Here is a 13,521-nt window from a genome sequence, read left to right on the forward strand (position 1 = left end):
ACGTAAGTTTTCTTTTCGGCAGAAGGGGGGCGTGACAAACAAAAGTTTGGGAACATCTGCACTAGTGGGATTACTCACAAATTTGGTTGAGGCTCATTGCTACTGAAATTAAAATCAAGAGGGTTGTTGGAATACCATCGACTTTTTACATTTGACGTTTCATCAGGTAAGATCGAAAACTACCCACAGAAATTGTGTGGACAGAAACGTTCGCCTACTAGATTTTTCACGTTAAGCCATTAATCTCTCTTGTTATTTACATATGCATGGTGGTCAGAAACAGTCGGAAAAGCTAGTAAGGGTTTTACAGGGTAGATTGTGCTAAGAAATAATTGTTAAGAAAAAAATTAGGTAAGTTTTTTCTTAACTATTTCTCAGCAAAACGCACCCCGCTACATCGTTACAAGCTTTACAGATTGTTTCTGACCATCATATATAACCCTTGCACACTAACGACCGTGATAGAAAATTTTATTAGTATTTCACAATTCAAATTGCACTTCCCACGCTTAAATACACAATGTCTTGATCCCAGGTGCCAACGACTTTGCCGCAGTGGTAACACCGGTTCCCGTCAGATCGAGGTCAAGCGCTGTCGGGCTGGGCTAGCACTTGGATGGGTGACCATCCGGTCTGCCGAGAGCTGTTCCCAAGCGGGGTGCCCTTCTTAGGCAAACTGAGGATTTGCTGTAATGAAAAGTAGCGGCTCCGGTCTCGTAAACTGACACACTCCGGTAGAGCGGTATGCTGTCCACATGCCCCTCCGTATCCGCATCCAGTGATGCCTGTGGTCTGAGGATGACACGGCGGCCGGTCGGTACCGTTGGGCTTTCCAATGCGTGTTAGGACGGAGGAGTTGCTCGCAGAGTCTTGGTTTAGGACGCACTCCTAAATTCTAGAAACTTTGCTCCGTAACGAATATCCTGTCTACGGCGTAACCAGGAGCTGAAGTTCAGTAGCACTAACCGTCTAGCTGCGCTGTCATTAGGCGCCAAGCCAATGACACACGAGTGATTCGGCTCGTTACTTAAATATTCTGCAAAAATTAAAACCAAAATGAAATTTTCACTTTATAGTGGTAGCTAATTATCAAGTGGTTGTCCCCTACGACTATAAACGAAATCAACGCTTTTGTAATAAGTATTTTAAGAATGAATGTTTTTGTTACTGTCCACAAACCATCGCCTCACAGTCGCTGCTTTGGCAATGTATGTATTGTCATGCTGATGGAATCATCATATCGAAAGTATTCGTACACAATGCTGTAAAATGTGTTTGCATCCTTCCGCATTTAGCGTTTTCTTAAGCATAGTGAAGGAATCACACCCAAGCCACCAACGACACCGCCGTAATACAACACCACCTCGTCCGTATTTTATAGTTGGACGTAGATATGATGGCAGGTAACTTTCCAGATATTCGGCAAACCCAAGCCCTTCGAACTCAGTGCCACAAAGGGTTCATTGTAATCGTCACTTCCAGTCGCCCATTTCCAGTTACCTGTCCAGTGGCGTCTCTCTTCACGCTGCCTCAAGCGTCGCTTTCCACTGAGTACAGAAATGTGTGGCTCATGACGGGCTGTTCGACCTTTGTACCCATTCTCTTTTAACACCCTGCGCACAGTCATTGTGCTAGCTGGACTGCTGGTAGCACTTTGCAACTCATGGGTGATCCCTCCCGTTGATTTCACGCCATTTTCAATAACCACCGGTCGCAATTCTCGACGGTATCTGTCTGTACACGAGGTCTTTGTTCAACTGTAGTTGTTTCTTCTCGTTTCCACTTAACGATCGCATCACCAAAACTGGTTTGGGCAGCTTTAGAAAGGTTGAAAAGTCGCTGTTGAATGACTAAATCGACTTTCGAAGTCTCTGAGCTCTCCTGACCGACTCTACTGGGAACACAGTACTCACTGCCTGCTTCTATACTGATAGGGCTGTATGTCGTGACATCTACGGGGAAATACCGTATTACACAGGTGTGTGCGGATACTGTTAAGGGGAGGTTTACTATCTTTTGGTTCATAAAAATCGATTTTTTAAAATTGCGTATTTGGATCCATAAAAGTGTTTAGAATCCAACCCTGAAACGGGTTTCCGAGTACGTACGGAAATGTTTGTTGTTCGTGGTTGAACAAAAAAATGCACCTTCCTAAAATCGGCCTTTTTCATACACCAGTTTTTTTTTTCTTTCGGAGGACGAGTTATTGTTCCGGTGCTTGAGAGGAAACGCACAAAATTCAAATGAATGTTTGAACGCGTGTGTTTGGAAGCTAGCCCCCAAGCTTTTGCATTCAGGGGCGAAGACTTTGGAGATTGCAACTTTCCTGGCAGTGAGCAGCTTCAACGAAGGGTATTCAGCAAATCTGAAGACCATGACAACGATGGACATCACGCTGGGACTCTATTCGACGCAATTCGCCAAGCATTCGGACGACCACCGAATTCAAGCGGCCGAAAACCGCTTGTCACCGGCCGTACGAGCGGCTCTTGAGCAGCGGAGGATGACCGAGATCGAGCAGAACGCCCTCTATGAGTAAGAGGAAGGACCAGTTTATGGACCGGGAAAAACAGATTGTACATACGTTGCATAATATTGAATTTATATGTAGTCAAAACTTCAAACTCATTTTTATCGCGCGGTGTGGTAACTTCAAATCTACTGAACCGATTGGCATGATTCTTTGTTTCCGACGAAGCTAACTAAATTGTCTAGGAATTGTACCACTTTTATTCCGATCCATCAACTATAAATAATTTTTACTTGGCCGACGAAGTCGGAAAATCGATGAAAAAACCCTATTTTTTTCAAATGGCCGCCATTATGTTTCCTATGGTCCAAATAACTTAAGCGAGGTATAACTCCTAAAGAATCTTATATACTTTTGCTAACGTCAACTGAATTTTGATTTCAGGCGAACCGGCTGACCTGTGACATACCGCGCGTGGAAGTCTACAACGAAATTTTGTTTCGTTCCGACGGCACTTGCGCCTTTGCTCCTCGACATTTCCGGTGGGAAAAGTTCCAGTCTATAGAGGAAATATCAATTAACATTTTGACCAAATTTGACATTGGTATCTATAACACATCCCGAGAAAAGATTCTCAAAGAACTTGCTTTTTTTCGGACCAAAGATAGTAGACCTCCCCTTAGTGAGAGAGTCTTTCCGCTATTCAGTAAAAGTCATTATTTACTGAGGCCATGAGCTACATAGAGCATAGATAACGAACCTGTGGTGGCCCGATCAACGGTACGGAAATGCGGCAGGCGGCTGCCGCCGAGTGTGTTGGCAGTATATCTGTGTCGAAGAGGATGCGGGAGATTTATGTTCCGTCGCGGTGCTGTTAGTTTTGACAGACGTTCCGGTTAACGGGTCTGGCGCAGATGTTCTTCCTTTGCCGAACTCTTCTCTTCTCGCACTATTTTTACCTTTGCTCCTGCTGCGCTTCCCGCTTTCTGTATTGACATGCGCCTGACGGTCTATCGGAGCATACGTAAATCTGAATTATAGTCTCGTGTTCCCGTTGTTTTGTGTGTGTCGAGCAAACAAGCGCTTCGGAGGAGACCCTGTTAGACAGAACGCGCTCGCGTGATTGTTTATTGTCGGCCTTCGCGCCCAACAGTTTCAGAGCAGGCCAAAGAGGTTTATTGGCATATTGAGCTCGTCACCCTGCTGTAAAGTATCGGAAAACTACCGGCAGCTCAAGCAGTAATTTTTTAACAAGATCTCAAAAGATACAATTAAGCGTTAATTGCTTCTAATAACCTTATAGGTCGGCCAACCACAAACTTGTACCTAAAGTGAAGGACAATCGAACAATTTAAAATCAGAGATGGTAAAATACTCTTTATTAAACTGAGTAAAAGTCCAAATTCTTAGTAGCTGTTCATTGTGTGTTAACTGTACAACGACCTGTTTCATATCCTGGAGGTATATCTTCAGGTCATATAAAACTAATACTTCATCTGCCACGAATTACAAGTGCGCATAAAAGCATGTTACTCATCGGTAAAACCTTGGACGAAACGGGAGATGGGGATCCGATCCGAACCATGCAAGATTACTAGTACATCTCCAAAACCCAGTCAACAGACGAGCCCATACGACACATAACAATCGACTTTTGATAGGATGAAACCACAGTCAAAGGATTGTGTGCTTTAACTGGTTTTCCTTTTTTCTCCCGCAGATTTTGACAATGGTTTTATCCTATCATAAGGGGACTGTCACGTGCTGTCCGGGCTCGTCTTTTGACTGTGTTTTGGAGATGTGTTACTGATCTTGCACGGTTCGGATCGTATCCCCTTCTGCCGTTTCATCCAAGGTTTTACCAACGAGTGACATGGTTTTATGCGCACTTGTAATTCGTGGCACATGAAGTATTAGTTTTATATAACCTGAAGATATACCTCCAGGGTATTCATTGAAAACACAATAAACAGCTATTGTGGATTTGGAATTTCATTCACTTAAATATAGACCATTTCACCATCTCTGATTTTAAAATGTTTGATCGTCCTTCACATTACGTACGTCGATTGCTTGTTTCTGTAAGAAGTGAACTGATAAATGCAGGCCGACTGTCGTTCTCCGAATCAGGCAGTGGAGGTGCTAAAAGCATCTTTTGAAATTTTTGTCACTGCGTAACCTCAATTTCTACCGCTAGATATATCAAATAGTTTGGTTACAAGGAGTAATCAATGAAATACCATACGTTAGTGATTAATACGACATACTACTTCAAAAATGTCGCCATCCGGTTCACTACTTCTGACGTTACTGACTTAACTAACACTCCATCCTCCGCTCCAACCCCTCCCCTTGTCCGTCACCCCACCCATCTCCCTCTGTTCCCGGGTGTATTACGTGTGTCCCCCCCCCCCTCCCACCCTCAGACGAATAAGTCCTTCGCCTTTTACTAAGTATTTCCGTGGCGGGGAACAATAAATGAGTGTCTTATAAATTTTTCATAGTGCTCTACTCTTCTGGAGTATTTATCACAAATAACTCAAACCTAGCTATCTAGAATACCAGCGTAATGCACAACTTGTACTTGTAATGAATGGCAAGAACCAGTATGTTGTGTGTTGAAACCTCACACCCCTCAATCCCCCGACATATGAGGGTACGTCGAGCATTGTCGAACATGGTGGTTTTGGTGATCCAGGGGGATGAAGTGGGAGGCATAATGTTGAACATAGTACACTCCACGATCAACTTCATTCTAACACTGTACTCTTACCTGACCTCGTGTACGTTTTATCAGGGATGTATTCGCTCTTGAATTCATCTTAGCGTACCGCACTTCAGTTGATAAAAACGGAACCGTTATAGAATCGCTTCGTTGTCCGTTGTCTGTCTATCTGTCCCACTGTTAAGAGCCCTTTTTCTCACCAACGAAGGGACGTTTGAAGTCGATATTCATGCCACATACTAATGGCTACGGTCCCTTGGCGGTGTAAGACGTCGAAGCTTCTAGGCCAATGCAAAGATGCGACCATTTATGTCACATATTTTGATACTCGCAAACTCGCTCATCGAAACCTATACAGTACTTCCCAATTGTGACGATTCAGTTGCTTGGCCGCCAATGACCAGACTTTTTCAATTGGTGAGAGATCTGGAGAATGTGTTGGCCAGGGCAGCAGCCGAACATTTTCTGTATCCAGAAAGACCCGTACAGGACCTGCAACAGGCGGTCGTGTATTATATGAAATGTAGCGTCCACTGTTCAAAGTGCCGTCAATGCGAACAAGAGGCGACCGAGACGTGTAACCAACGGCACCCCATACTATCACGCCGGGTGATACGCCAGTATGGCGATGACGAATACACGCTTCCAATGTGCGTTCACCGCGATGTCGCCAAACACGGAGGCGACCATCATGATGCTGTGAACAGAACCTGGATTTATCCGAAGAAATGACGTTTTGCCATTCGTGCATCCAGGTTCCTCGTTTGAGTACACCACCGCAGGCGCTTCTGTCTGTGATGCAGCGTCACGGGTAACCGCAGCCACGGTTTGCGAGCTGATAGTCCCTGCTGCTGCAAACGTCGTCGAACTGTTCGTGCAGATGGTTGTTGTCTTGCAAACGTCCCCATCTGTTGACTCAGGGATCGAGACGTGGCTGCACGATCCGTTACACCCATGCGGATAAGATACCTGTCATCTCGACTGCTAGTGTTACGAGGCCGTTGGGATCTAGCACGACGTTTCGTATTAGCGTCCTTAACCCACCGATTCCATATTCTGCTAACAGTCATTGGATCTCGACCAACGTGAGCAGCAATGTCGCGATACGATAAATCGCAATCGCGATAGGCTACAATCCGACCTGTATCAAAGTCGGAAACGTGATGGTACGCATTTCTCCTCCTTACAGAGGCATCACAACAACGTTTCACCAGGCAACGCCGGTCAACTGCTGTTTATGTACGAGAAATCGGTTGGAAACTTTCCTCATGTCAGCACGTTGTAGGTTTCGCCACCGGCGCCAACTGTGTGTGAATGCTCTGAAAAACTAATCATTTCCATATCACAGCAGCTTCTTCCTGTCGGTTAAAATTTGGGTCTGTAGCGCGTCATCTTCGTGGTGTAGCAATTTTAATGGCCAGTAGTGTAAGTTTGTACGCAACCCTCAGTGCGGCTGCCCTACTCGCACTTTGCCAGTTTTTCATGGATGACAATGCGCGACCGCATAGAACAGCGCAGGTGGAGCAGCTTATGGAACGAGAGAATATTCCCAGAGGTTGAAAATAACGCTACATCTGTAAGCATGCTCTGCGCTCGTTGGTAGCACACCGCGTGTTGTACACGCCCACCGCTCCACTCGGGGTCACAGCACCGAGTTACGACACCTGAAGATAGGCGTATAAGAGCCCGAGCCGGTCGTGTGTTAAATAAAAAGAACCTTACAACTGTAGAGGTATTTTCAACCTCTGGTATAATGCTCAGTTGCGGATGTTCCTCGGGCAGGATTGTTTGGAAAGAATATTCGTCGAATGGACTGGCCTGCCCGTTCCCCTCGACTTAAATACCATTGAGAACGTATGGAATTCCTTGGGGAGGCCTATTGCAGTACGTCCACGTCCCCCAGCGACCATCCAGCCGTAGTCAGCCGCGCTGGAGAAGGAATGGTTCAAATGGCTCTGAGAGCTATGGGACTTAACTTCTGAGCTCATCACTCGCCTAAAACTTAGAACTACTTAAACCTAACTAACCCAAGGACACCACACACATCAATGGCCGTGGCACGATTCGAACCTGCGACCGTAGCGGTCGCCCGGTTCCAGACTGAAGCGCCTAGAACCGCTCGGCCTCCACGACCGGGCGCTGGAGAAGTAATGAAACGCCGTACCACGAGAACTCCCTGTCAACTTTGTGGCCTGCGTGAGAGCACATTGCAAAGAATGCATTGCCGTTCGTGGTGATCACACACCGTATTAAGAACCGTATCGCCCATTTTGTAGTGCAGAAGGTGCCATCACAAATAGTGGTCATTTCCGTGCAGTTATTATCTTTGAATAAAAGTATCATTTCTGTTCGTCTCATTGCATACTTCTTTCAATTGGCTTCTGTACTATGCTGTAGCAGTTCTTTCTATATTTGATCCAAGTTTCACGGAGCTATATTACTTTGCAGTTACACGTCATCCCAAAGTTACTATCGTCCTTACGTTTTGCAGACCATTGTATTTACAGCTGGAAGACCTTTCTGTCGTAGAGGTAATAGACTATGTACACAAAGCTTCCTCGTGAATGAGTCTATCTAGTAGTGAAAACCGAATCAAAATCCCTACAGTAGTTCCTGAGATTAGCCCTCACATACATATGACAAAACCTAGTGTGAGACTTCAGATTACATAAGAGATATCTGTTGTTACACATATACATTTCAAACAACAAGAAAAATTCATTTAATTAGAGTTAGTAATGTGTAGTTCTCTGTAACTAGCATATTATGGGTACGAGGTAAATGAAATTGTGTAAGTAGAATCCCTTGATATATATTCGCTAATTTTTGTTTTCTGTTGTTGCAGGTAAGCCAACACAGATGATCAACATGACACCTTCATACGCCAGTATGAAGTGATGGAATTTCTCTACAAATCTGGTAATAACCCAGCAGTATAGATAGACAGTAAGTCCTTGTTTGTCTATGGGGACTACACAGCAAACAGAATCTGTATTTTGATACCAGTAGAGACAGTTCAAAACCATTCAACGAAATCTGAATTTGATCTGAAGTAGCAAATGGTGCTCGTGTTTCTTCAGCGCCTCATGTTTCACCCCCTCCTGTAGTATGATCATAGAAGAGTGAGACCTTGACACATGTGTTAATAGAATGGCGATGGGTCCCTCTAAGAACCCCCAGTTCGGCAAAACCCGTAGTGGCATCTGTCTACATTTATTGAGAGTTTTAAAAATGTGCCTCTACAGAGGGAACCTGTGAAGCAGCCATAGGCACCTGCAGTTAGGCTACCACTTGACATACCTCGAAAGCCAGTTGCCTGCCTGCAGGCGACTAAGGCTACTTCGCCAGACTTCTCTCTAAAGACACATTTTTAAAATTCTCAATAAATATGGATGGTCACCACCGAGTGTTTTGCCAAACTGGACTCTTTGCCATTTCATTTACGCAAGTGTCATTGTTGCACCCCTCTGAGATAATGCCACAGGATGGTGTGAAACAGTAGTAGTGGAAAAACATGAGCACCCTTTTCTGCTTCAGATTTCGTTCAAATTTCGTCGAATTGTTTTGTGCGGTCCGTAGTGGTTCCACACTGTACACCAGGGCAAAAATTGTGGTCTCACTGCACTCCAGAGGGGTGAGAACACGTTCAGTGGGGTCGCAGCCCCGTGATGTCCTTTGAGAAAGACTGAATCGTCCAGGAGGTGTCAACAGCATAAAAAGTTGACAATAACATCGTCCTCTCGTTCGTCTCATTGCGAACTGTATGGAAATCAACGTCCCAAGGAAAGAGGTGGTGTGATTGACGCCCTGTATGTCACAGCTTGAGGCTCTCGTGTCGATTCTGAGCGGCAGTGAGTCTGAAATGTTTTCCACTCATAACAAAACCGCGTGATTTCAACGCTGGACGTCGCGGTTCTGAGGCGTCAAACGAAGGGGTGAAATGTGAGTAAGAGGGGCTCAACCTCTGAACTGTGGCCTTCTTTTCACATGTGTGGACATCTTGCTTTTTGAAGCTCCGCCATGTCCAAGGGTGACATCGCAGGGCACCATGCTTTTGCACCATTACAGAGGTAGGTTACAGGCACCTCTGGGCCAAATTTCACAATTACAGACGCCACGTAATACAATTACGGGTTTTCAAAAGAGTGATCCTTCAATTCTGTTGCACAGTGTATTTGAATTCCATGGACTACGCCATCCCAAGAAGCGGCTATTGCACAAATTTCCTCCCAAATACACGAACAAGATCCACTTGTCGCCAAAATAGACACATGCCTCTCCTCTGCATCTGCCTCGTTCATATCATTGGCAGTTATTATACACACACCTAACATCGCCACACTATCACATGTCCAGCTTTGTTGTGACGAATCAAAATATTCGCATTACTACTTCTCCATCCAGGTTAGGTTTTCTGTGTTTTCAACTTTTATAGTCCTGTCTTCCTCAGTTGCGTGTAATATTACGGTATATTGATAATTTTTACTTATGGACCGTCTGACAGCAACTGAATAAAACACAATTTTAGTGCCATAAGCGTTTCGCCTTTATTTTCTGCAAGGCATCATCAGTGGCCTGGAATATGTACATATGTTAGCTATATTATTTATATTTTTGTCATTGTGCCTATAGGTTATAAACAGTTCTGGTGGTTGGTATTTCCTATTAAGTAGTAATGTTTTGAACTGTACTTACAGGTTGCGTGGACAATTTCTTACATATTACGCTCCTGTTGCAATTTTGGTGTTGTTCTTCTTCTTATGAACGCCAATTTGCGGTTTTTTCCACATTCCACAGCACTCGCACTGAACGCTTGTTTTAATGCAATGCTTTGGTTTCTGTTGCCGACTGTCAAATGTTTTTGCCAAACTTATGAGTGTAACTATTGGAGTATCTGTGGTCTGTTCGTGCATGTATTTGTGTGTGTGTGTGTGTGTGTGTGTGTGTGTGTGTGTGTGTGTGTGTGTGTATTTTGGTGTTGTATAATTTTTATTTTTTTTGGCTGTGTGTGTGTGTGTGTGTCCAGATGGTGTGGGGAAGAGTTTTTTTGTTTTTGTTTTATGTTATCATTTGCTTTATTAAGTGTAGTAGGGAGCCTGTGCTGATGTGTGTTTGTTCATTTATCACATGTTTGTTTTCTGCTATGGCTTTCTGGATGTGGAAGTTTTCTTGCATTTGTATAAGATGTTTGTCATGGTTGCTTATTCTCATTATTTTCATTTCTTGTTCCATGTTTGTAGAATGATGGTTGTAGTGTTTTAAATGCTCTGCAAATGTGGAATGGTTTGTTTCATACTTCCAACATCTGATATGTTCTTCGTATCTTGTTTCAAAATTCCTGCATGTCATGCCTATGTATATTGCATCACAACTTTGACATTCAAGTTTATATATTTCTGATTGTTGGAATTTGTCCCTCTTGGTAGCTGGCTGGCTTAGGTGTGATTGAAGGGTTTGCCCAGGCTTGTATGCTATTTTGAAGCCCTGTCTCTTTAGGATGTTTGCAACGCTGTGTGTTAGTTTTGTGTGTAGGTCATGGTGTACCATCTGGTTCTTTTCTGTGTGGTGTTGTCATTGTGTGTGTTTGTTGAGTGTGTTTGTAAGTTTTCAGCTTGTGAGTTCTTTTGTATTGTGGAACTGTTGTTTGTTTTTTATTTGTGTTTTTATTTTTTGATTGAGTTTGTCTACCACATGTGTGTCATACCCGTTGTTCCTAGCTATTTGTATGATTGTACTCATTTCTTGTTCATAGTTTCTCTTGCTGAGTGGGATTCTGTTTAATCTATGTAACATGTGTCTTAGTGCTGCAAGTTTCTGGCTGTGGGGGTGGTTGGATGTGGAATGTATTATTGTGTCTGTGGCTGTCGGTTTTCTAAAGATGTTAAATGTATGTTTACCATTTTCTTTTTTAATTCTAATGTCAAGAAAATTTATTTGATTTTCTTTTTCTTTTTCAAGTGTGAATTTTATGTTCTGATGAGCTTTGTTTATTTCTGAATGGAGTTCATCTATTTTTTCACTTGGCTCATCCACCAGACAAATAATGTCATCCACGTATCTGTACCAATATACGATTTTGAAACTTTCATTTGTGGTTATCTTATCAAATATCTGATTTTCTAGGTGACTGATGAAAATGTTTGCTAGTGTTCCTTGATATTGGGGATCCCATGGGCAGTCCATCAGTTTGTAGATAATATTCTTTCTCAAACTGAAAGTAGTTTTGTTCAGTTGTCAGTCAGAGCATATCTGTTATTTCTTTTATTGCGTCTGTGGTGAGGTTGCTGTGGGATGAGAGATTTTGTTCTATGATTTCTATTGTTTCTGTGATAGGGATGGAGGTATACATATTTTCTATATCGAATGAAATCAGTGATGCTGTGTGTGGTACCTGTATGTTCTGTATGTTTCCTGTGTTTATCACTGTTCTGTTGTTTTCTACTTTATAGTGTTTTGTAACTAACTTTTGGAGGCGTTGTATGTTGGGGCTTTCTTGAAGTTGACAACAGCTCTCATTGGCATTCCGTCTTTATGTACTTTCGGTTGACTGCGGAGTGTTGGTGCTTGTGGGTTATTCTGTGTTAAGTGGTGTTTCTGTTTGTCTGTGAGTGTGTGTTCAATGTTTTTCAGTGTTCGTTTCACATTTGCCTGGAATCGGGTAGTTGGATCTGACTTCAGTTTTTGTATGGCGTTGGTGTTTATGTATTCCTTGGTTTTTGTGATGTATTGCTCTTTGTCCATGAGTACTGTGTTTTCCCTAAAATGTTTACGATGTGTTGATGCACAGTTCTTCACGTATCGTTCCCCAGTCCGAGCTTCAACTCGGTATCTAACGACCTCGTCGTCGACGGGATGCCCTTTCTTACTTGACGGAAGGAGTAAAATGCTACGTCGTGGATAAGCAAGTGGCCGTTGTTCGTTACGTATTTTAAGAGCTCAACGAACTCGTGTGGGTGGACCGATTTGTGACTAATATGCACCTTGTAGAGCCCATCTGATGTTGATCTCACACACTGGAACAGCTTTTCTCTGTGGTCAGTACCAGCGCTTAGTAAGCCGTCTCCTTCGTAGGCAAAACTGTTAGCTTCGCACTCTCCTACCAGCAGTCCGAAGCTTACCATTTTCTGTACGTACAACTGCGCTTGCGGCACAATTAGCATTCATACTCCCACAGATTATTACTCTGCGGTATTTATATGGTAAGTCTCGCTCTGTATGTAATTCTTAGTCCTTTAGTCAGAGACTTCTTCAATTGTACGTTCTGTGAAGCGTAAAACTTTAACTTCTGTGCATCATTTCATAATGACAAATATCTAAATAAGTGTACACAGGAAAGAAAACTTAAATCGGTCTACGGAGAAAGGAGCGCTGGGCCTAATGGGATATACCTATACCGGTCTAAATAGAGGATGCGAATAATTTGTTCCCTTCTAGCAGCAATGTACAAGTCGCCGGAGGAGCGAAGCATTCCTAATGATTAGAAAAAAACCGCATATCATTCCTATTTTCAAGAAGCGTCGTCGGACAGACTCACAAAACCGTAGTCCTATATCACTGACGTCAAGGTGTTATAGAATTATGGACCCTGTATTATGATATATATGGACACCGTAAACACCCTCTGTAGGAATCAAGAAAGATTCTAAAAACAACGATCTTGTGAAACTCGGCTCGCTCTGTTCGTTCACGAGACACAGAAAGCAGTAGATATCGGCACCCGGGTAGATGCCATGTTCCGTGACTTTCGGGAGAGTTTAGAGACATTTCCACACTGCCGCCTAGTGAACAAAATACGAGCGTGCGGATTATCATCCCAGCTGTGTCATTGTACTGAAGAGATTCTAGCAAACAGTACACAGCATGTCGTTCTTAACGAAGAGAAATCTCTAGACGTGGAATTTAACTTCGGGCGTATCCCAGGAGAGTTTTTAGGACCATTACACTCAATATGTACCGGCTGTCTCACCTAAGAGCCGTCAGGGGCCTTTTCTTTGGTATTTCGCCAGCTATTTGCAGTAGTGTGTAGCTGGGGTCAGCCAGAACAAATATTGCTCAAAACGTCTTTACGCGACTCCCACTGTCGATGGAAAGCATTGGTTTGTTTCCCTTTACAAACAAAATGATTTTTAAAGCGAAATTTTACCCGCCTGTTGGATTGAGCAATACTAAGTTAGTCTAGCGTGATATTCGTTTTATCAGTAAATGTTAGTAGGAAGAGTAAAACACGAGGAATACGTAGTAAACTAGTACTCCAGTGGCAACTGAGCAGCGCTCATGCATGGCGGTAGCAGTCATCGCTGGCCAGGAAGCGTATTCCCCCCCCCCC

The 13,521-nt window shown here is 43.5% G+C and overlaps 1 protein-coding gene and 1 pseudogene across 4 annotated transcripts in view; both read left to right on the forward strand.

Annotated features, from left to right (window-relative positions):
- LOC126484579 (semaphorin-1A) overlaps positions 1-13,521 on the forward strand; it is an 893,741-nt gene that overhangs the window by 513,630 nt on the left and 366,590 nt on the right. The gene's annotated exons all lie outside the window — the stretch shown is intronic.
- Positions 4,863-4,994, forward strand: LOC126485619 (U5 spliceosomal RNA; annotated as a pseudogene).

This window comes from Schistocerca serialis, chromosome 6 (genome assembly GCF_023864345.2).
Source record: "Schistocerca serialis cubense isolate TAMUIC-IGC-003099 chromosome 6, iqSchSeri2.2, whole genome shotgun sequence".
NCBI lineage: Eukaryota > Metazoa > Arthropoda > Insecta > Orthoptera > Acrididae > Schistocerca > Schistocerca serialis.